General features: G+C 37.3%; 1 pseudogene; it reads right to left on the bottom strand.

The window, feature by feature from the left end:
• LOC132601703 (ABC transporter G family member 35-like) overlaps nucleotides 1-23,189 on the bottom strand; it is a 51,208-nt pseudogene that overhangs the window by 25,360 nt on the left and 2,659 nt on the right.

The following is a 23,189-nucleotide window of genomic DNA, read 5'->3' as shown; positions in this document are numbered from 1 at the left end:
ACGGTGTACATGGACTCCTCAATGGATTCTTACTGACAAAAATGTTTAAACACTTCAAGGTTACTCTGGGAAATGCCACCAAAGGAATCAAGAAACAGATGTTTTCTCTGGGTACGTTAGAAGAATGTGAAATCATACCTAAGAAAAAAGAAGCGGGATGTGTAAAAGTTCTATTTTTTTCGATTCGTGTTTGCACTTGCCTCATTTAAAAAGGAAAGTGTCCCGGGGAAGTACGGTTGTCAATCGTACTGGGAAAACGGCAAAAATATACTTCTACATAATGGTACTCCAAATGGACTTATTTTTAGAATCGCCCCCTAATTTTTAGGAAATTAGGATAAACCGAGTCGAAAAGGGTTCATTTAAAACAATTATTTTATGATTATTTTAAAAGAAGTCTAATCTACACAAAGTCGAGGTAAGGGTTCTGATGATCCCCCAGGGAAGGTGTTAGGCACCCCGGTATTAAGGATCTGCTCAATGGCGGTTTACCTACGGGTTCTAATAGTGTGTCTAAATTGATATTAAACTGGTTGTGATAAAAATAGTTTGTATTTCATACTTCTGAAAATAAAAATTAGTGTTTCATGCAAAAATACCTCTTTTCAAGAATCAAAAGTGGTAGAATTTTGCCCAAAATTGGGCGTCTTAGGGTATCAGACTAGAACACTTAGGCTAATACCCGAAGGCTCTTAGCCTAAGTAGGACTCTACGTAAGTCCACCCAAAAATAGTTTTTGAAAAACGGTTAAAGTATAGGAAAATAGTTTTAAGAAAATAGGTTAGGTATATTATTATAGTCTATATAGTATTTTACATATATATATATAGTCCATTTTTTATTTATCTTTTTATGAGTTTGAGCCAAGTTTTATCTTTTAACTTAAGTCCATCAATTATAACTAGTCCCACAAATTTGAATAATGGTTTAAACCAGCCCATATATCATAAGTCCATAAGTTATCAGATATTCAGATTAGTCCTTAATTTCACGCAAATTGGCAGTTCTAGTCCTTTTGTCCAAATCAGCCTCAAGTTTGTATTTTAATGCCTCAAAAACTAGTCTTAATTTGTAACCAATTCGTTTTTAGCGACTTTAAGAATATGACAATCTATTAAGGGTTCCAATAGGCATGATAATTGCACAAATAATAATTTTAAACTACATAATTAAAGGTAGATAGGGAATTTGGGCCGACCAAGCCCAAAGAGAAATATTTATGCAATCAGGTTCGTCTTAAGTCCAACGTATGCTCCATTTTGCTCCAAATTGGGTTGACTCGATCTAGATACGTTTGTGGGCCTTGTTGGGGCCCACCAACGGGTTTGGGTGGACAAGGACACAAACAAATATACACAATATTAGAATATATCCACAAATTAAACTTGAACAATAAAATTAAAGCCTACAACTATTACATAGCCAAAAAATGAATTTACAACATTTCATGGGCCTAGCCCAATATACAATGAATCACAAACAGTAGCTATCTCAAATAAGAAGGGCCTAAAAGCAACAGGCCCTGAACATCAGCAGCAGGCCCAAGGCCCGTTTCTTTCAATTTTTTCTAAGTGTCAGGTCATGGTATACATGATATACCACTGGTATACTCACAGAAATAGAGAGTAAAACTCATGAAAGGGCATACCATTTATATACCTCAATATACAAATATATATTCGACTGATATTAACCCTCAAACAACTTACTTAAATCACTCCAACCCTTTTAAATCTACCCAGTAATCCTACAATTTTCAACTTCATGTTTTAACTACTAAATAAGGCAAAACAAACCAATTCTAAAACTAGGCAAAAACACAGAACAAGGGTGTCACAAAATCATTTAACAGACAACAAAAGAAGAAAATTAAGTAGTTTTAAGTAATGCCAGGGCAGACAATGCAAAGCATATCAAATGTCATAACTCAGAAGACAGCGATGGCATGGACAAAGGAGCATGACAACTTCAAGATGGCTAAGCAAGCAACAACAACAAATGTCACAACCAGGGGAAGCAGTACAGACATATGAATGATACGAGACAAGGCAGATGCCATAATCATCATATTCAAGATTTTAATTTCTAGTTCTTTTTAGGAGATCAACAGTTAATATAGACAGGGTAATGAATGATCTAGTCAAGGTTTCAGTTTTAGGCCAATCAAAAAACCAAAACCCAGTGTTAGAATACCTTTTTGAACCCATTCACTACTCACCAGGGGTCAGGGGGGCGGGGGGGGGGGGGGGGGGGGGAGGGCGGGGGGCAGTTCTTAATATTGAAAGTCATTTCTATGTCAGTTTTAGTTTCAATAAATCTAGATACCAATCAGATTCAAAGCACAGGTCCCTAATGCTCCCTAAGTCCTTGAATTCTAGTTTAAGCTCCAACATTTGATCCCAAAGGTCTTAATCAATATCAAAGGCCATTTTAGTATATAAGCAGTTCCATAGAAAAAACATTTGCAAGTTTACAAAATAATGGCTTTCAACTCAGTTACATTCTCAGATCAGTTTGTCAAAAAGGTAGGATCAAGGAACAACCAAGCTAATCAACAAACAGGAAAAGCATCTTCATACTTTTTTAAACTTACATCATCCTTACCAAGTTTCTTTCAAGTTACAAGTGTTTTTATTTTAGTCTACTCATTTATCATTTTCAGTCCCTCAGCCTTTAAAATAGGTTCCTAGTGACTTCAAACAAGTAAATTTGGATCAAACTCAGTCTAAAGTAATGATATGAGCTGAAATGTGGATTCAAACCATAGCAATTATCACAAACTCCGATACTTAGGCAGAATTCTGAAGGAAGAGTTTGGTCTTAAACCAACTTTCAAGTCCTAGTATGGTTCAGTTTTTAAGGCCAATAGGGGAGGGGGACACATATGAAGCAATCTTAGATTTCACAAGCAAAAGACAAAAGAGAGGTGAGTCACAAAAAGAAGCAAGCAATAGCTTTAGTCTTGATTTAGATTCCCACACCTAGTTTATTTAAGTGATCATATTGAGTAGAGAGGACCAACTAGTCTTTAAACAATTCCAAATGTAAAATGTCAGTCACAAGCCGCAAACCAACATGAATAAACAAATAGCCAATATGAGACAAGACAAACAGTCTGTAAGTCATAAGCAAATCAGAAGTGGAAAGGAACTTCAGGTGGGAGGGGTGACAGATTTCAAGAATTCCAAAAACTGAGACACAAAGAAAAAAGTTCATGGAATTTTCCTAGGTGCAGGAGGTGATTCACTAGACAAGACTTAATTTCAAACAAACCAATAAGGTCAAGTGCTAATTTTACAAGCAAGTTAGGTACAAACGAGATCACCTAAGCATGATTTCAGTTTAGCACTACATTCAGTGTTACAAGTCTTGCAAGTTTAAATTAAACTCTTAAAAGATAATCTGGTTATAAACTACCCTCAGAAAATTGGTATGGTCCAACAATGCAAGTAATGAACACATGGTTGTCTATGCCAAGCATACAACTAAAGACAAATGCACAAAGAATAGATGGCTCAGTATCCACAAAATTGTCAGGAAAGGTTCATGTTACTTCTCCTAGGTCACACATTGATATCTTTATAAGCAATATAGGCAAATAATGTTCAAGGAACCAGATATGCAAGTTGCAGGATTAGACATAGGAAAAGAAAGACAGAGGGACTTGAATATTTACTACACTTAATTTCAAACTTCCTTTTAAGGTTAAATCTTGGCCTTCTTTAACTTTAACCTCTATATGATCAGGTAACCAAAGGGTATTTCAAAGCTACCTAATCAGAGTGAGCTTACAGATCACATTACACAATAGCCTAGGCAATCAAAAAAAAAAAAAAAGACAAGTCACAGAAGAGTTACAAACACAATCATAGTCTCAGCTTTCCAATTTTCACTTTCTTAAACAAGAGAGTAAGTTCTTCTTCCCTTTTTTATTTGTTCCTCTAACAGTTCCCAAAACAGGTGATTTGTATGCATACAAGACCAAAAGGGATGAAATATATGTAGGTGAGCAAGGCAGACACAAGAACTCAAAAATCCCTTTTGTAACCTTAATAGTTATTCAGTTACAGGTAGAAAAATCAGAGGTTCAAGTTTTAAAGGTCTACAGATTGGCAGGTCTTTTGAAAAGCTATCTCTTGCAATCTTTTGAACATAATTCAGTCTTTAAAGATAGAAACAAGCTCAAACACAAATGAAATAGGTCTACAGAGATTCAAGTAATCTCTTGGTCAAATTTTATGTAAAAAAAAAAAACAAGCAACACATCTCAGTTTTTAATTTCAAGACCTCATTAGCCTAGATTCCAGTTATCAACAATCGATACAAGGACCCAGTTTCACTTTTAAGTTCTCGAAATAGTTTTTAGACAAAGTCATTGGCAACCAACTATGAGGCATACCCTCAACAATATATACCTTGCTTAAAATCATGGCATTCAAAATTAATAAACTCAAATGAACTAAAGTAGCCTCAAGGACTAAAATCTTCATAATCTAAAATAGTCAAAACAAGCAAGGTGGAAGATAAAGCCATTCTCAAATTTATCAGTATAAAAGTAACCTATGAGCTAAAACAAACCTTTCTCCTTATTTCAAACCCTTTTTAAACACTAATGTCCATTAACAATGTAACGATCTGTCCGGTCGTTATTTAATTGTTCGCAAAACCATGCCCAATCTAGGTCAAGGATTGTAAATAATAAGCTCCATGATGTGTTTTAAGAGTTAAGAGTGGAAAAAATCAATTTCGGAAGGATTTGAAAATTTCGCGCCAGAAAATAAAGCGGACCGCTATAGCGGTCAGTGGACCATTGTAGCGGTACCGCTATAGCGGCTTAGCGACCGCCGCAACAGTCCATGCGGAACAGTAGCTTGAATTTCTGTACTTACTGTATTTTTCTCTCCCTTTTCAACAACAGACTCTCAAGGGCTGCTCCTAGGGTTCCACATGAAAGAAAAACCATGGACCTCAAGAAAAAGAAAACCCTTCTAATTTCTTTTCCACCCTTCCCTACAAACATTATCGTTCATGGAATCAGATAAAGGCTAAGCAGACAAGAAATTCTTAGAGAATCAAATATCTGTTCGTCAAAGAGGTAGGTTATGGTTTGCTTTAGTTAGACTTTGATTAGCGAATCGTATATACATTTAGAGTTGACGGGAGAATGCATGCTTAGGTCTTCGAACACGGAGTTTGGGTGGACGGACCTGTTTAATGTGATCAAAATATGGTATAATTAGGGATATAATAATAATGATTTAGTTTAATAGGAAGTGATGTGGTCACTAGGGAGATACCTCGTGTTTACTTTTATGCAACCCTTGAAGGGGGTGAATCCGTCTGTATGTCCTATTTTGTGGAACGTTCACAAGGTGTTTCCTTGAAAGTAAGAGGCCGAATTAAAAGAATTATATTGAATTGGGTTACCATTACGCCCATCAAGGGTTGGAATTTTGATTTATTTGTCTTGTAGTTTTGTGCATTGCACTGCATGGTTTATGTAGAGATACAGGTAACAGGCAAGGCTGAGTATGGGCATTGTGTTATCCGGCCTTGTGGCCGTGGAGTTGAGTACATGAATTACAGATATGTATATGATTTGGAATCTGCGACCGAGGTTCGTTCCAGGGCGGAGGTTTGTGCTCGGGTCCGAGGAGTATTCCAGAACGAGTGGTACATGGACACCATGGGCCCCCTGCAGGTCATGGCTACCGAGCAAAGGCATCAGATAGCGTGAATGTACAGTGTGTGTGGGCCCTAAATTGCATTTTCATTGCACTACATCTCATGATTTTATGTTATACATGCGTGTACTACTGTCGTTAACATTGCTCATTTATTTCATGTGTGTTGTTGAGAGTCTGGTGGAGAGGGGTTACACAAGGTAAGTGTAGTGTTGGTTGTCAGATAGTGATTTATTTTCCTAGATACATTGTATTATAGTAGTAATGTGAGTAGGCGAACTCTTTTAACAACAAGGGTAAAAGCATAACATACGGTGAGTGGGAGAGCGAGAGTTACTAGGTTGGATGAAGGTAGGGAATGGTTATGATTTAGTAGAATACCTTATATTTGGGTATAAAAGGAATGAACTTCGAGAGTGAAAACAGTAAGGGGGGCGAGGTGGTAATAATCCTTATTTAAAACCCTGAGGTTCATTGACATACCTGCTTATCTTATTGACTTTATTTTGTATTGCGTGAACTAATCTTAGTCGACCTATGATGCTTACCAGTACGTGTATTGTACTGATACTACTCTTGCTACGTCATTTCTGGGTGTAGATGTGTTGCAGGTCTTAGCGGAAGTTTCACCGCGTGGATTTATCGGATATTCCCCTACAGCTTCGCCTATCTCACTCCCGGCGGAGGTGGTGTCATTTATTTGTCTTCTTGTATTTTAGGAGCTCTTGTACCCGTCTAGACTAGATCCCGGGGATTTATTTCGGATTTTATTGCATTGAAAAGAGTATGTAAGAAGTTTCTACTTAAAATTTGTAAATTTTAAAGATGGTGGTCGTATGTTTTTTTTAAGGGTTGGGTTCATTGGCAAGGGTTCGCCTATTAGGTTAGTAATATGGTAGGTGCCCGCACGACCCGCGTTGGGCTGTGACAAACAACCCCCCAAAATGCCTAACACTATCCTTATAACATAAATAAACCCTCTAACAGTTAACAACACAGAACAAAATACCAAATATAGTCCAATTTTCAATAAACAGATTTCAATACATAAGACAACTTAAAATAGAGTCTAGAAAACCGAAATATACCATTGGAGTAACCTCCAAATTTTAGAGCAAACACAGAAAACAATACTAAACATTGGACCAAGCATTCATGCCATTTCAAATTAAATAGTAAAAAAGTCTAAACACAGCATAATCAAAACTAAAATAGGAAGAGAGGGTCAGGATAGTATTTACCTTTATTTGGGGCAACCTAAAGATCAAAAGAGGGATTGAAATCCAAGCTTCAACACTGATCAAAAGAGGGATTGAAATCCAAGCTTCAACACCAACTAAATCCTTAATGCCTTTCTTCAAATTTTCAGAGAAAAAATAATTTTGTATTTCAAGTAGTATAGGTTATAGAATAGTGTCTCTTAGTATTCTTTATTGTGTATTGTAGTATATAGGATCATAGGCTTAGTATTTTTTATTTTTTTTGATTTTTAGGGTATCCAAAAAATCTTGGCTATAATGAACAAAAACTTGCTGTTTATAGGCAAATTCAGTGAGCTAGGGGTAAAAATGGTAGGCAAGATCCCTCAAAATAGAATTTCCCCTCATATTCAAAGATTTTGAAATTTAGGATATAGGATAAGGGATTTTTGTTGCAAAATTGTACAGTTAGTACTATTATCCACTCAAATATTGTACACATCATACAAACAAACAAAAAATCCAGCCAATTCGTACTACACCCTAATTCAAAATCCATAAATTTTAGGGGAATAACTGAATAGTAAGCCTAGTCATTATATAAGACAAACAAATAACAAATTGACGGTAACACAGTACTAAAAATGGATAGAAACCCCAAAATTGTACCCAAATTCAAACGGGTTTTTACCCTAGGTCCTTGCTTTTGGGGTCTTTGGTGCACAAGATGGCTAAAGGTTTTAAACCTCGCCCATGGCAACCAAAAACCCACAAGGACCCGAGCAACAACCCGAGTCATAATTGAGTTTAGGTTAAAAATAACGAATTATATTTAATTAAACCTGATAATCCGTAGAGAGAACGATGGGGACAAAAACCCCCCATGAAATCGCACCAAAAATGGCCATGGAAGTGACCGAATTAGAATCGCGATGAAACCCTAAACGCAAGTAGCCATTTCTCCTCAAAGAGAGAATAGGAGTTGGGTGGAAAACCAAATAAAACGATGGGGCATGTTTATTTAGTTAAACCCCCCCCCCCCCCCTTTTATTTGAATAGGTTCTCTCCCCCCCCCCCCCTAAGTTTTAAAAATTAAATTCAAACCCCCCTCTTAATATAAATCAAATAATAACTAAGTGATATAAACATATATATAACTAAATAAAATATTTATTTTAGGTTAATTAAAATTTTAAAACTCAACAAATTTAGAAAATTAGTTTCAAAACGAGCCTAATATATTTCCGGGTAATTTTTAAAAGGGGTGAAAAATGCAGTAAAAATGAACCGTAATTCGTACGTCGTTTCAATTGTTGAATTTCTCGAATTTAGACAGAGCGGGATACACATTTTCTTTTTAACTTACATTTTGAGAATAAATAACTCGTAATTTCTTGTAATTGTCAATTTTCACAGAATAATAATTAAACATCAATTTTTTCAATTTTCTCGGGATTTTAAATTTTTAAAAGTCATCCTTACTCCGTCTTGGACTCGGGAAATTTGAAAATTAGAATACGCGTTTTATGAGGTGAAAATTAGGTGTCAACAGGATGTACTTTCACTATTTTGCGATTGATTGAGGCAAACGACAAAGCTCTAGTAGATATAGAGATGCTGAAGGTTTAAAATGCTCTGGTAAAGACTGAAAATGCAAATCTAAAAATAGAAGGACATGGTCCTAGTACAGTGTTGAATGCCGAGAATGCTGATCTAAGAGGAGACAATGCCAGACTAAAGAGAAAGGTTGAGGAGCTCCATGAAAAACTATTAGCTGCACATCACACAACAGATGCTAGAGTGGACATGCTAATTGCAGCTCTCAACTCCAACAAACCGGCCACCCATTGACTCTCTCTTCGCTAAACCAAGTTCTTGATCACCCTATTCTTGCTCTCATTCTATTCCTAATCTTACTGTCTTTTCTTTTTTGGACTGTAATACTGACAATATTTTTGGGGACTTTATTATATATGTTTATGCCTGTATTGACTCCTATGGCCCTATCAGTGGCAGATATCTCTGATATCTAAATATTGTTTCTCCTTAATCTATGTCTTGTTGCTTCTGATATTCTCTGCTTATGCTGTTAGTAATCTCTTTTCGATGATGCCAAAACGGGGAAGATAGGTGAAGATAAAATAGTTTCTGATAAAAATATGATAGAGTCCATGCTTCAGAGGATACTAAACAGTGTACACTGAAATTGTTGTGTCCACTACTGTTGTACCCTTAGGTGACCCTTCTGTTGACACCTAATTTTTGACCTCCCGCAATTTATTTTAAGAGCTCGAAGTCCTTGGACAATAAATAAAATCAGTTGTGCACCCTAAAGGGTCTAGGTAATTTTTATGAAATTATTTGGGATAATATTTCACCCTTTTAAATTGATAAAGAAATCTCTAGGGTAATTTTAATTCTATTGCCAAAATTGATTATATTTAAAGAATATTTTTATTAAAATTAATCAAAGGGGGCAAGAAAACCCTTTTTGGATAATTATTTGATTAATTAATTAAATCAAGGAAAATTAGATTAATGAGTAGTTTTATTTCATTTTTCATTGTCCAAGGCACTCCGAGTAATTAAAATAATTGACCATTTTACCCTTTAAATCTTGATCCTGCATGTGTTTGCGTAGTTGATTAATTTTCTTTTATCTGATTAATTAATTCAAAACCAGTATATACAAAATGATTTTATTTTATTTATGAGTCATGTTTTAAATTATTTAAGTTCTAAGGGACTAATTATTAGTTTTTCTTTATTTATTTATTAGTTTATTTTTCCCCCGACCCTCTATGCATATACCAATATACATGGTGCATATACATATATGTATACATATAATGGGCCCAGCGTTTTAAATAAAAAAGGGGAGAAGGACCAGGCCCAGTCCAACAAAGGACCAGGACCCGGTCCATTAAGGGATTTAAAGGGGGGGGGGGGGGGGAGAGTATATACTCCTCCCACCCGTCATTTTTCATGACCCTAAGGGTCTGTGGGCAAAGAAAAGAGAGAGGAGGCGGCTAGGGGTAAAACCCTAGCGCCGCCTCCTGTTCCACCACCTACTCGCCCTATTTTTTGGGTCTTGTCCCATCGTATAAGCGTATAACTTGGAGTAGAGGACGAAGCATTAAAATCTTCATCCTTCTCTCACCAGAAAAACGGCCAAACAGGCCCTTAAAGGTACAATCCCTTTCTTTTTTTATTTTTCTGGCATTATTATTGCGATTTGAGGCCTGTAGGCCATTGATTTCATTTTTACACTTTAGAGCTGGACCGTATGCTGAGTTTGTGACTGAGACTTGCATAAATTTGCAAGTGCCACATCGTTGATTGTAGTTCTAAGAGCATTCTGGGGTTTCTATAAGTAGAAACCCCCATTGTTTTGAAGAGAGGGGGAAGGAAATGAAAAGAGCTGAAAATTATATTTTTTGCCTTAAGAGTTCCATAAGTCTAAAAATTTTAGTTTTAAAAAAATAAGGGTTTTAGTTTGTTTTCATTAGTTCTAAAATTTTCCCTTTTATTTGCTTGTGTGGTGTCGTGGTGGCTTGAGTTTGGCATTGGAGCACAAAGGCCTCCAAAATCCATCGCTTGACTTCGGTTGCACTCACAAAAGGTAAATACCTTTTAGTTTGATACTTTGCATTTATGTTATGTCATAGTTAGTAAGATTATGTGTGGTTTTATGATGAAGTTTAAGTTAGTCCTTCAGTTTAATGCTTTATGTTTAGATTTATGTCATGTTTAGTCAATAATATTATGTGTGGTTTAAGTTAGTATTTCTAGTTAATTGCCTTCATACTTAGACTCTGTTCATGTTGTGTTTAGTTAATAAGATTGTGTTGGTTCTATGATAAGTTTTAAGTTAGTATTTTTGTCCATTGTCTTCATACTTAGACTCTGCTTATGTCATGTTTAGTCAGTAATATTATGTGTAGTTCAAGTTGGTATTTTTGTCCATTGCATTCTACTCTGTTCATGTTCTGTTTAGTTAATAGGGTTGCTGGGGGTTTTATGGTCAAGTTTAAGTAATTTCATTGATTTTTATGCTTAGATCCTGTTTGTGTTATGCTTAGGTGGTATGACTATGTGGTTTGTGATAGGATTTAAGTTAGTGTATTAGCTTGTCATCTTTTATCTTGATTTTGTCTACACTATACCTAGTTAAGGTGTGTGTTGTGGCTTAGGATAAGATGTCTGAGTCAATATGCTGGTCTATTCCCTTTCTTTTCAGCTTATGTCCATACAATGCCCGGTTAATGTAATTATTTGTGGTTTAGGACAAAGCTCAAGCCTGATATGCTTGTTGTGATTCCCTTTTGATTCTGTTTGCATTGTGATCACTTAAGGAGTTTAATGTGAGTTATAGGGTAGTTTCAAGTTGATAGGTTGTTTTGACTCAACTTTTTAGTCAGAACTTCTGTTCTTGCTTTGTGGCTAGTTGTTCCTTTTTTCTTTACATGTAATCTAGACTATAACATTAAGTTGATGAACTTGCTTCACTTAGACTCCCATTTGGCTTTCCTGTTTGCACCATTGGTTGTTCAGTTGTGACTAAAGTTATTTAAGTGTGACTTAGACTATGGTTCTGAGTTTGAGAAGTCTTATCTGACTTTGGATGTCCTTGCTGTATTTTTTGTTCTATCATGATTGTCTAAACACCATCAAATCCCTGTTGTGAGGGTCTGGGATGTAGTCTAAGTTGATATGCTAGCCTGATGAAAGTCCCATGTTTTGATCAGAGTCAAAATAGGTCTGTTGAAACCCCAAGTGGGCTAGTCCTATGTGTCTTATGTGATAAGGTTGGGTCATGAGGGGGTTAGTTTGAAGTCACAAGCTCTTTTGAATGACCTGATTTGCTTTATGTCTTATTATTGATCATTTAGGGGGGTTGTCTTGGTCTGGAGATTAATTAAGGGAGGGGTCAAGGAGTCTGTTTGAAGTAAGTTGTCTAAAACTGGTCATTGTCTGCCCTATGTGTCCTATGTGATCATGTGTTATTTGGGAGCTTGAAATTTTGAACCCAGCTTGATCATGGTTTGTCCTGCCTGACCATATGTGTCTTGGGAAAGTTAAAGTCTTGTCATTGTTGAACCCAACCTGATTGTTGCTTATCTTAGGTGGTTATGTGTCTTGGGAAAATTAAAGTCTTGTTATGTTGAAACCAATCTGATAATTGCTTGTCTTATGTGGTTATGTGTCAAGAAAAAGTAAAAAACTTGTTATGTTGAACTTTAGCCTGGTTATTGTTGTCTCATCTGATCATGTAATTGTTGAAAAGATTGAAAGTCTAAAAAGAATTGGACCTAGTCTGATCATCACCTTGTCTTTTCTTGAATATATTGTTTGTTTGAGAGTTGAAGCTTGTCATGTGCTGGACCTGGCCAGACAATGTTTGTCCTCTAATGGTATTTTGATTATAAAAAGTGAAAATGTATTGTGTGCTCTTTGTGGAATTCTACTTGTTTCACTTAGCAATTTGTTTGGCCTAATTCTTGTTGTCTCACCCTAGTCTTACTTAATTGATAAAACTTGGCGTCTTGGGGTCACAATAATGTATAATTGAAGCAAAGGTCTTAAGTGATCTTGGGAAGGGGAAGGATCTTAACTTGACTAAGGTACTTCACCTAGCTCTGCTTTTTGTCTTGATTTCCCTGTTTGTGGTAAGTGTGGGAATTTGTTAAAACAGCTTCTGAGTAGCACATGTGGAGTGTGTGGTTGTGATCTATTTGATTCTAAAAGGTTTCAAATGTTGCTGTAATAAACTAGGTTTAGAGCAGTTATAAGATGGTCTATATCTGATAAAATGCGGGCAAATTATCTAGTTTAATAGGTTGAATAAGAGGTAATTGTTATGTTTGTTCTCACTTAGAAAATAAAAAATGCCTATTCTGATAAAAGAGACATAAAAGGGATTCAAAGGTTGGTAGTTTGGCAAGGAGTGTGTGCAGGTGTGTGTGGCCCATAGGTCATGTCTGTGTGCAGGAAAACCTTTTCTTTTATTGAGAAATTGTCATCTAGTTACAATAATAGGTAAGGATAAAGGATAAAAGAAGGAAGGATGATGGGATCTTTGTTACAAATCTTGCTTAACTTGTCCTTGTGTGGTCCCTTCTAGATATTGTTGTGTCTCTCTTTGATGTTGAGAGAAAGACTTTTTGAACTACAGTGTGGTTAAGGACCAAGACCCGTTTATGATCTTGGTTTTAGTTTTTAGTTGTTAGGGAGACTAGCTTGCTGTTATTTGCTATATGTTCATGATGTACCTGCCTCCAGTACTCATAAGAGAATTTAGGTAATGAAATGTTGTCTTTTGTTTTTTAAATCTAGATATGGTCCTTACAAATCAGCTAGTTTGTTGTTGTCTGCTATGTGTCTATGAGGGGCTTGTTCTTAGTACTTACAGCTAACTGTGGTCACAAAGAGTCTTTAAAGCTGAACTATAGTTTCATGAGTCTGTCAAAAGAAGTTATGACAGGGTTGGATGGTTGTGAATCTGCCCAGGACCTCTAGTGTTGTCACTGGATAATTAGGGTGAGGCCATAGGATGGGCGAAAGGGTTTTAAAATGTGAGCCTTGGCATGAACTGGAGGTAGTGACCAGTGGGGCCCAGGATCCGTTTTTGCTGAAAGAAGACTCAGGAAAAGGAGATGGGGAGGTGATGACCCCACCCTATCCTGTTTCCCTTTCAGGGGCCTGAAACTTGTTCTTTTATCTCTTAGACCTTCCCTCATGATCCTGGGACTCATAAAGGTCTCAGGTAGGGGAGAAAATCCTAATCACGTCTAACATGGAAGGGAAGATACACCTAGAACCAAATAAGCTACTGTCAATACTTGCCAAGTCTGAGTGTTATGTGATTCCCACCTTGCTTTCTGAAAATCCTTTTTGTCTGAAAGGTTTGTAGGTTTTCTGAGCCTTATTTGTTTAAAATTTGTTGTATGTGTAAAGGGAAAATGGGAGGAGGTTGATGGTTGTGTTATGTGGGCCTGAGTCCACCTATGAGAAAACTGAGTGTCCACTTGGCTTTGCCATTTACTTTGTTGTTGGCCATATGCCTTTGTCCACTTTCCCTAACTTGTTCATCTAACTGATGTCTGAGACTTGCCATTTGTTCTATTGGCTTAAACTTGTCCTCTATGGGGTGTTTGGTTTCTTCGTTTTCCACAACTGTGATCATGCTGGCTGTAAATTCATTTCTTGCTTTTCTCTTCTTCCCCTTCTGTTCTTTGGGAAAAACCTTGGATTAATCTAAAATATGTTGAACGAATACTTTTAGGAATCAAAATTGTTAACATACTGTTTAGTTGGCTTGTCCATTGAGATTTCCCTCCTTTTAATAAAGTTTTTTTCCAAAGATTATTAATCAAGGGTCCTGCTTTATGTACCGGTTTGTGATGTGTTCAAGTTAATAAAAAGGAATAAGGTTTAAAGGATGCCAGTTTTGAATGTGTATTCTAAAAGTTTTAAACATCGCCATGAGCCTTGGCTGTGTGTGAGGTCTTCCCAGGTCCCCTTTTCTGAGGATACTGTGCTTGTTTTTGGATTTGGTTGTGTGCAATCTTGAGCTTAATTGACATAGGGTGAATGCCATCACTTGAACTAGTATAGCCAGGTTTTGTTTCCTCTGGACAGTGGCTTAGAACCTTAACAAATAAGTAGGATAGGCTGTCTATGCGTGGAAATTTGGAACCTTTATTTATTTATTTATTTATTTATGAGGAGTCCTAGACCAAATGATTGTCCGAAAAAAAACAAGCTTGTATTTGGCCAAAAACTCTCATGTATTTTGCTTTAATATGGCTGAAGTGTTCTGGTTTATTCCTTTTGTTTCTAGGACTATCTTAACAAGTCTGTGGTTTGATTGATCATTATCTATGCTCTCTCTAAAGTAGTTGTGTGCATTATCCTTGTCATCATCCAGTCATGAAACTGAATTTCCCTCCCCCTCTTTTACTACTTCTATACTTGCTAATTATTTAGTCATACTTAGGTGCTGCTATTTGCTATGTTTGATGTGAATGTCTCCCTTTAGAGTATGGCACTCGGTTGTTGTTTTCTTATGAGTTTTGCTTGAAATCTGTTGTCACTCCCAAGTTTTATACTCTCTTTTCCTCTTGCTTGGGGTGCACTGGTTAAGGATAAACTATGGTAGTTCGGGGTCGTCCAGGCCTTCTTGGTGTTAGCCATGCCTGGGGTTCTTAGAAGCCCCTTGGAACTTGTGCGACATCAAGAATATAAGGCAAGGACTCAGTCCCCATGCCATTGCAAAATCTCCAACTAAGGCAAATCCATTCAAGGAGAAACGAGGTAAGTATAGAATAATATGAGTACTTTTCTTGTTTTTATATTATGTGTAGTTTTACTATTTTAGTGGTAAGTTCAGTGTTTATAAACTAACAGGGTCCCTTTTCTTTTGTTCCCCCTCTCCTCACTTGCATGCCACTTGGGTCCAGCCAAAGCTTACCTATTGGGCCAAAGGCCCAATAGGAAATTAATTCAAAAATCGAGGCCGCAAAGGCAAAGCAAATAGCAAGGCACGTAGAAGGCCCAGCCATGGGTGAAAATGGCTAACTAGGGGCTGGGTACGCCCCTAGTCTAATTCTATTTCATTTTATTTGCATTATTTGTTTAAAGATTTTGATGTACTTGTAATTTGTATCAAACTCATATTATAGTGGAAAACGATATGGTTAAAATTAGCTGTCTTAGGAAAACGGTGCTTATACCGTTTAGATGACTTCAGATCCCCAACGAATTTCCAAAACCCCAAGCAAATTCAACGGTTTTTGAGGTTAAGTATAAAAATGAGATTTTGTGAAACTCTTTTTATATAGAATTTGATGTTTTAAACTCCAAACGGGTAAAAGCAATCGTGGACAACAAAAGTATTTTAGAAGCTTAATAAAATTACAAATCCCTTTTAACGAATTTGTCTTTCTTAAGGTTTGTACAAAAGGATATTTTCTACGACCACTTGCAACAAAATTTTGGCCTCAGCCCACGAGTAATCCCTAATCAAAAACCAACTTGGTATTATTTTTTAAATTCTAAGAAAAATGGACCAATTTGCTCAAGCCTTCTTTTAAAAAACTAACAGGGACCAGAATTGGGTAAAAAGAATATATATACACAACTCTCTCTTCTTTGAAAATTAAAACGGATTCAAAGTTTTTCTGTGATTACAGTTTTGGGCCAAGGAAAAGGCCATAAAAATGAGTATATACAGCCAAGACATACTTCTTTGAACCTAAAAAAATGCTATTTTAACATAAAAACCAATTGTAATATAAAGTTCCGGGTAAGACTGAACGTACCAAAACGGATCGACACGAGCCAAAGTATGAGTATAACATAAGTTTAACACTATAAAAATCAAGAATTTCATCTTTCTCTTCGTTTATGAAAAAATAAAATATGCTCCTTATATATAAAAGGAGACTATTTATACACGGATATTGTAAATCCAAAACTACGATACCTTGTAAATAAGGGGGACATATTTAAACTCTTTTCCAAATGATATGCAATTTACAAAAAATATGACAGTTTCTTTAAATACGGGGATAAACACAAAATAGACAGTTCAGGCAAATACTCATACTTTGGAATTCAAAGGTCAATCGTATAGTATGAATCTTTAATACTGGGGTGCCTAACACCTTCCCCAGGGGATCATCAGAACCCTAACCTAGAACTCTGGATTACGAAGGTTTTTTCACGGTATTTGAATAATGTAACGACCCGTTTGGTCGTTATAGTCTTTTCGGCATTTTCGCCCTTTTCGAGCATTATTTAGCTCATTTTTTACCCGAGCAGACTGTTGGCACCTTCTCGAGGTGTCTAGACCGGATTCGGGCAACTTTTGTGAAAAATAGGCTTCAAGTGAAAAAGAGTTGACCCAAAGTTGACTTTGGGGTAAACGGACCTTTTTTGGAATTTCGTCAATTCCGAGAGTCCGGACGGTCGTTTAGAACTTGTATGTATCTTTGGTTCGGTTCGCAATGCACTCGGATGCATTTTGGGACTTGGGTTGGGAAATTGAAATTAAGGCATCGGGAGTTGACTCAGTCAATGAGACCTTCATTGGGAATTCCGAGGCCACGAGCGCGTTCGCAGCGTGTTTTTATGTGTGTCTATGTGTATGGTATGTGAGCAGATGGCCTCGAGAATTAGTCGAAAAATCGGATTGAATTGTGAAACTTGGGGAGTTTTCTGGTGTCTGGTGCTACGAGGCATTCGCAGCCTATTTTTAGTCAGCCACGAGCGAGTTCGCATCGTGTTTTTAGTATCGTTCTTCATGATTTCTAATCTAGATTTCGAATATGCCTAGACTACTTTGCTTCTGAGGCTCAGCGGAAGGGGAAGGCGATAAAATGATTTGTTGGTGTTGCTGTTCGACCATCCAGGTAGGTTATGGCCTACCCTTGTGAGACTTCGCATAGCGAAGCATATATCTAGAATATATCGTCGGAGAAAGCATGTGAACCTTCGGGTATGTAGTTGGGATGGATATTGCCTTAGCTTGGCCCTGTTGTGTGTTTGGGGCTAGCCACCTCGTTATATTGTGATTTGATTGTTCTATTGTGTTGGCTTGATGCCATGAGTTGTTGATAGATATTGGATTTTGTTTTATCATCTTGATTATGATATATTGTTGGCGTACCCACTGTTGGTACTTGTGATTCAGTTATATTATTGGCGTACCCTCTTGGTACTAGTGATTCCGTTATATTCTTGGCATACCCATTGTTGGTACTTGTGATATTGAGCATGATTATTGATGTTGATACATGCATTGCACACACTCTCATTTTCATGATACACTGTTGGGATACTGATGACACTTGATGAAACACTGCGATAAGCTGGGCTCGATTTTTACTTGAGTGACGTGAGAAGACCGATATCCGATGTTAGTTCCAAAATCGTTGATTGAGTGAGTGCATGGACTCCGCGGGTCCCCATAGTGGTGCCGGTGAGAACCCCCAGTGGGCAAAGATCCGGGACGGGTGGCACTTAGACTTCGGGAGTCACACTGGGTTGTGTTACCGAGATGTCGATATTTCCGTCCGAAGTACTGTAACACCCCGTATCTTGGAATTAAGTTTAGACTCATATCATTAGAGTTTTAGTGGAAAAACTGAAGGTTTGAACGTTTTGCGAAAATGGTTGATAGGCCTACTTCAGGCAGTCATAAATCCTTGATTAGTTGGGAATTTGGGAAACCACCCTTAATGAAAGTTGTAGTATGTAGAAATAGCTTTCTAACGATATAAGGACCAAGCCAATCAGAGATCGGAGCAAGGAGATATGATCATCTCAATATGGCTAATAGTAAGGCACTTAAAATTCAATAAAATCGGCTAAGTTTTTGATACGTCTGCCTTCCAGTCAGATTTCGTGAAAATCCATTGGGAATTTGAGGAAACTTAAAACATGAAAGTTGTAGCCCTTTGCAATATCTTTCCAACGGTATATTGCAGAGTCCAAACAGAGCTGTGTACAAGAGGTTATGTTCATTTTACCGAATACTGTGCAAAACCGACACACGTCGCTTTTTCAGGCGAGTGCGATGGCCCCGCGCCGCGGGCCAATCGCACAAAAACCCCCTCTCTGCCTATCAACCTGCAGAGGGTCATGAGATGCACGAGCATCGCGGACCCAACGCATAAAAGGGTCGGGTTTCGGGTCAAAAGTCGGATTTACGCGTTTTAAGTTATATTTAAGATTTGGAGTTTATTTCCCCAACACCCCATTCACGAAAAATCACCCTAAATTCATAGAGAACAAGTCCCAAACCTCAAGAACCTGCCAAGGTAACTTTTGTCATGATTCTAGGTTGAATTCAAGTTCCTAATCCCTTTCTAACTTGAGTAAACCCTTCCAACTCAATTCTAATATGTACTCTAATAATCTAAGCAAGAAATCTTTGTTCCTAAACTAGGATTTTCAAGAAAACCCATCCCAAGGTTTAAGAATTCAAGACTTTGGAATTCTTCTTCAAAGATTCAGACTTTTCTTCAAGTTTTGGAGCGATTAAGGTATGTAGAGTTACTATCTACATGTGGGAACATCATTGTTCTTCCCCACGCCTCCTAATCCATAAAGTATGAAACTTTACAAAACTAGGGTTTCTATTCTATACCATGCTCATGATAACCCTCGGTCCATGTCTATGACTATATTATGTTTGAATTGTTATTATTCTATCACTGTTTTCTTGATACTCATTATGATTATTGAGAATCTGTCCGTAATCCATGAAAACCCATATTTTGTATTCCATGGGTCCTTGCATGCATTTTTTTGACTAAGAATGATTATTTCATGAATATCCTATATGTCTACAAGTTTTCATGCAACCATATTATATAATTACTTTCATGCTATGATACAAGATACATACATACTAAATATAAGTTATTTCATGAAACCATATTTACAAGTTATTTCATGAAACCGTGTTTACAAGTTATTTCGTGAAATCATGATTTCAAGACAAGTACAAGTTAATTCACGAAAATCGTGGGCTTCTTAGCCAACTATATTATGTTTATGTTTTTGGGAGTTGCACAAATTACCGAGAAGGCTCAGATAGCCTGAAACTACGTAGCCACCGTAGGACAAGGATCGTTCCGCCCAGATAAGACGATACCTTAATTTTACACTGAATGGATCTATCAGGCACGATACCACCTTATACCCTGGCAAGGTATGAGGGCTCTGCTGGTCCGGCGAGGTACCAGACTCCACGTACCCACGTGGTGATATCACATGTCGGTTTATGAAATGCTCTCCCTACTTATCATGTTTTACTTATGTTATATATATATATATATATATACTTATGCTCATATTCATGTCCAGGTTTTCAGTTTCAGTTCTTATCATGTTATTTCATGTCCCGTGTTATTTCATTCAGTTGCTTTATATACTAGTACATTCAATGTGTTGACGTCCCCTTTTATTGCCCGGGGGCCTGCATTTCACGATGCAGGTACGTATTTACAGGACGCCGCATCTGCTTAGTAGGATTTGCTCGTATCAGCTCATTGGTGAGCCCCATCTCATTCGGGGTTTAGTCAGTTATATTTATTTTACTAGTCATGCATTTAAAGGTATGCTGGGGGGCCTTGTCCCAGCAAGTACGTTTTCCAGTCAAGATTCACGATTAGAGGTTTCATAGACTAGCCAGTTTAGTTATGTTAGACATGCAAGGTGTTTAGCCATCTTTGGCTCAACTCATGTTATTTCCGTATTTATGATTTAAACAAGTATTTCATTAAATTATTATGACATCTCATTTTTTATAAAAGCTCATCACGTTCATGCTATATTTTCGCTCATGTATGCCTCATGATGATTCAGCAAGCCATGTGGTTCGCTCGGTCACATGCAGTATGGCACCGAGTGCCGTGTTACGCCCAGGCCATGGTTTGGGGCGTGACAAGTACACTGTGTACACAACATTTGCATGGCATTGCATTGCATTTATATATTATTGCATTGCATTGCACTATGGCTTAATTTGAGGTGTTGTACATGTGATGTTGGATTCAGACTTGATATATTCAGACTTGACACATTTGGGACTAGATGCTCTACCTAGGTAATGACGTGTACTTGGATTCGATTACATTTGATTCATACTTGTTGGTTTGTCTGCTTATCTGCTTTATTATCTGAATTGTGTTAGCTATGCTTAGTCGGCCGAAGATGCCTACCAGTACTGTTGTTTTGTACTGACCTGCACTTGTTGCATTCCTTTATGAATGCAGATTATCAGGTTGGATCTGCTTCCGGTACACGTGGCTAATAGTCGCTTCAGCTTTATCTTCGAGTTTCCAGGATGAGCATGGACGTTCGCTTCCTTGAAGACTTCTCTATCATTATGTCCTATTTCTTTTCAGAGACATATACACTTTATGTATTATTATCCCATACTTGTATTATGTCCCCTTTAGTTGCTCTTGTATTATTCAGTCTAGACCCTAGGGGTATTATTATTATTCTGCACTTTTTCTATATATATATATATATATATATATATATATATATATCGTGAGACTTGCGTAGTTATTCTATTACGTTGCTTGAGTTAATTATTGATGTCTTTATTTATCTTTGGGTTAAGGGTTCGCTTACCCAGGTGGGAAAGGTAAGTGCCCGCACGGCTTATGCCAAAATGGGTCGTGACAGATAAACCCTTCGAAACCGATTTCCTAAAAATTAGGTGGCGACTCTTTTTAAAAATAAAGTCTGAAAGAGCATCAACGAGTTCGTAGTAGCCTTTTACGACTTAACTGCCGCGTGAAAAGCCAACTGTTACACCTTCCCCTGAAAAGGCTTTTGGTAACCCAAACCCCTCTTAAGAAATCAATTCTGATGATAACAGTGAGGATAACTGATGCTTCTTTGTGTTTAAGTGGCAGCTAAATTGCTAATTGTTCTGAAAAGTAAAAATGGTCACATGCTGTTAAAGGCCAAATCAATAGGGGGAACCTGGTCTCAAGATGGAAGATTGATTGATATAGTTGATTATTCTCTTTCATGGAATCGGGTTGAACCTGTCTCCATTTGAGTTTTGAAGACATAGCCAACGTGAAGCTGAAGGGTCTAATCCGCAGGGGGAACATGACATGTTCTTCAAGTGTTGTTAGAAGATGAAGAATGTTGACTTGCTCTCATTGCTCAACGAGTTGCTGAAGCTGACTATGCAAGGGTACCTGGTCCTAAGGGGGAATATCATGCACAAGTTGTCATCATCAAAAAAGGGGAAATTGATGAGTTGCGACATTTCATAGTTTTGATGATATGACAAACATGCCAAGGACCAGGTCCTTCATTAGGTCCCCTACACTGTACGACCATGACAGCTATAAAGTAAAGCGTACTGTTTCGACCGGGCAAAGCCACAGCGGAATAGTAGCTGCATCTTTGGGCAAAGAGCAAAGGACTAAAGCAACGTCCCTTTCACGGTCACATATTCCTCACATGCTCATTTCTTGACCTCATATATATACAACATGATGGGATTATTTAACCTAACACTTGAAATCTAAAAAGCTATATTTCTCTCAAGTGTGGCGGCTACCTTTCTCAAGGTGCCTACAAGAACAAGAACTCAACAATCAGAGGGAGTTTTTCCTGCCACTGAAGATGTCCAAGTCTCTAGGATAGTTAAGTCTTGTTCCACGTTCTTAATTTGTATTGCTACACTGCTTGTCAAGACGCATCATAGTAGGACATATTTCAATCTTTGAAACTTTGTTTTCTTGGCTAGAGTTAGCTAAGTATCAGTTGAGTCGTTGGCTAGAGGTAGTCAAGACTTGGAGCTTTGCAATAGAGTTATTGTAAAGGCACTTGCAATGGGTGTATTGTGAGGGTTATGGATTAAGAGTTTAATTCCTAGGTTGCAATAGGTTATAATCTGAAGTTGCTCAGTTTAGTAAAGTTGGAAATCCTACTGGGGTAGGTCGTGGTTTTTAATCCCCTGAGCAAGGAGTTTTCCACGTAAATATCTTGCCTTATTTACTTTCCATCATTATTTGTGAAAACAGTTTAAGGATCAGGTCCCCTAGACTGTTTTGGCAAACTTTTAGGTTGTGAACTATCAAACTGTGAACCCATAGGTTCTATCACTAGCAAATAAATAGGGTAGAAGTAGTTGGTTGCTTAAGCTTTTAAAGTGGACGGAAAAGAGTTGTTGCAGTAAGAAACTAACACTAGTAGTTTGAGAATGCAGAAATCTCTGATTAGGAAACATAAGCATATTACGGTGATCATCCAACAAGAAAGTGCTATAGTTTTCATCATTATCCAAATTGAAGGTATGATTTGGTAGTTCAACACTTCAATTTTTTCGGGGCAAGTCAATAGAACCATTGTATTTTGTCTTTGGATTTGAACTCAAGTATTTTGATTTGTACTCTGAGATATTTGTGTGGTATATGGAATGTTAGAAAAATATTTCAAGAAACATCTTTGTGAATTGTTGGGGGATGGAAATAACCTGTGGTGAGACGCTTCTTCTGGCCACCTGAAATGCCTCGTATCATTTCATCAGGGGCGGAGCCAGCATGGTAGTCGGGGGTTCGGCCGAACCCAGTAACTTTGGTCTAAATCCTGTATTTGTCTTGAAAAATTCATTGAATATGTATAAATTATTAATTTAGAACCCAGTAACTTAAGCAAATTAGAATTCCGAACCCACAAGCTTCAAATCCTGGCTCCGCCTCTGCATTTCATATCCAACAATGGTTTCTCGACATACATCAAGTCCCAAAATCTGCAACAT

This window comes from Lycium barbarum, chromosome 7, assembly GCF_019175385.1.
Source record: "Lycium barbarum isolate Lr01 chromosome 7, ASM1917538v2, whole genome shotgun sequence".
NCBI classification, from domain to species: domain Eukaryota; kingdom Viridiplantae; phylum Streptophyta; class Magnoliopsida; order Solanales; family Solanaceae; genus Lycium; species Lycium barbarum.
This window is presented reverse-complemented; position numbering and strand designations above follow the sequence as displayed.